General features: G+C 33.7%; 1 pseudogene; it reads left to right on the top strand.

Moving 5' to 3' along the window:
* The first annotated feature begins 1,532 nt into the window (after positions 1–1,532).
* LOC123834606 (large ribosomal subunit protein eL34-like) lies at positions 1,533–1,977 on the top strand (annotated as a pseudogene).
* Positions 1,978–2,420: the final 443 nt, after the last annotated feature.

Consider the following 2,420-nt stretch of genomic DNA (forward strand, 5'->3'; position numbering starts at 1 on the left):
TTCATTCAAAAGAGTCAAAATATGGAAACAACCTAAATACCCATCAACAGATAAATGGGTAAAGAAAACGTGCTGTATACATACAATGGAATATTGTTCAACTTTAAAAATGAAAGAAACCTTGCAATATATGACAACATGGATAAACCTGGAGGACATTATGTGAAGTAAAATAAGCCAGTAATAGGAAAAATACTGCATGTTTCCATTTATATGAGTTATCTAAAATAGTCAAACTCCTAGAATCAAAGAGTGGAATGGTGGTTGCCAGGAACTGGACAGAGGGGAAATGGAGAGTTGAAAATCAATGGACATAAAATTTCAATTATGCAAGCTGAAATCATTCTAGAGATCTACTGTACAACACTGTCCCTATAGTTAACAATGCTGTATTATACACATAAAAATTTGCTGAGAGACTAGATTTCATGTTGTATTCTTGCCACAATAAACAAAACAAAACAAAACAAAAACTAAAGACAGTGAAGGAACCATGTATAGTATTATAGAAACCAGTAAGACTCTCAGTTCAGAAGTTAGCTAAACATAAGGTAGACTCCAGTCTAGTATATTTCAAAGTGTGACCCACAGCACAGTAAATCCCACAAGAAGTCCTATAAAAGAGAAACATTTTTTTCAGGTTCGAATAGATTAGGAAAATACTGCTTAGTGTACTTCCACTTCTAGAAAGTCACATTGCACACTGGCATATTAAGTATTCTAAGCTGTTTTACATTTAAAACAAAGTAAATCAAAACTAAATGAAAAACTGGGGCACCTGGATGGCTCAGTCAGTTAAACGTCCACCTTCAGCTCAGGTCATGATCCCAGGGTCCTGGGAATTGAGCCTTACGTTGGAACTCCCTGCTCAGCAGGAAGCCTGCTTCTCCCTCTTCCTCTGCCTGCTGCTGCCCCTGCTTGTGTGCTCACTCTCTCTCTCTGTCAAATAAATAAATAAAATCTTAAAAAAAAAAACTAAATAAAAACAAACAACAAAAATTTGATCAAGCATTACTAACAATGGACCTGGGGCATTATTATTTTCAGCTAATATCTATTTACAAGAGCAACAGTTTTGGTTATCATATTTTGGGTAATAAATAATTAATTAATAAGTAATAAATAATAAATAAGTAATAATTTTTAGTTTTACACTAAAAGTGATTAATTAAGGATTATCGTATAGCTACTCATTTTTAAATAAGAAAGTTTACTAATAATTAGGACTAGAATCTCCTTGGTTCAAAGAACTAATTTAACAGAACAGTACACAGGACTTGTTCTCAGGTAGTTTTAACACTAGGAAAAGCAAATTCATAAAGCCATAAAGTTTATTCTTTTAGTACATATTTGCCTCAAAGAATTGGGTATTCCACACAGTATACTATTTTTTAGACATTATTTTCATGAAATGAAGTAGCGGTATTTGTGACTCTTAAATAATTATTTAAACATGAAAATTTCTTAAATAACAGTAAATTCTGATGCCTTAAAAAACCCTATTTTATTTAAAAAAATAGGCAGGTGGGGACAGTGTCCATAGGCATTCAGAATGTTCCAGCGTTTGACCTACCATCGCAGGCTGTCCTATAATACAGCCTCTAACAAAACTAGGCTGTCTCGAACCCCTGGTAATAGAATCGTTTACCTTTATACCAAGAAGGTTGGGAAAGCACCAAAATCTGCATGTGGCGTGTGCCCAGGCTGACTTCGAGGAGTTCATGCTGTGAGACCTGAAAAACAACAACAAAAATTTAATGGACCTGGGGCCATTAAAGTCCTTATGAGGTTGTCCAAAACGAAAAAACACGTCAGCGGGGCCTACCGTGGCTCCATGTGTGCTAAGTGTGTTCGTGACAGGATCAAGCATGCTTTCCTTATCGAGGAACAGAAAATCGTTGTGAAAGTGTTGAAGGCCCAAGCACAGAGTCAGAAAGCTAAATAAAAAATGAAGCTTTTTTGAGTAATAAAAAAAATCAGAAGCCTTGATCTGTTAAAAAAATAAATGAAATAAAAAAATAGGCAGAAGACCAACATGCAATCATAGTTCCTCAGTTAATTTTATATTTTCAGAAAATTCACTCGACCTTGGACAATTTGACATGTACATTTTTTAAAAGATAATACTGGCTTTATGTATCTTCAGAATTATTGTTGAATCAAATAAAATACAGAAAATAGTACTGAAAATTATTATAAAATGTGGTATAATGTAAAAAAAAATACTTATTTAAATTGTGCCTTTCAACCTAGTGAATGGGAGAAGATATTTGCAACTGATATATCCAATAAGGGGTTAACACACAAAATATATAAAGAACTTATACAACTTGACACCAAAAAAACAATCTGATTAAAAAATGGGCAGAGGACCTGAATAGACATTTTTCCAAAGACATACAGATGGCCAACAAATACAT

This window comes from Mirounga angustirostris, unplaced genomic scaffold (assembly GCF_029215605.1).
Source record: "Mirounga angustirostris isolate CCGP_5_RB_7025 unplaced genomic scaffold, mMirAng1.0.hap1 SCAF_1, whole genome shotgun sequence".
NCBI lineage: Eukaryota > Metazoa > Chordata > Mammalia > Carnivora > Phocidae > Mirounga > Mirounga angustirostris.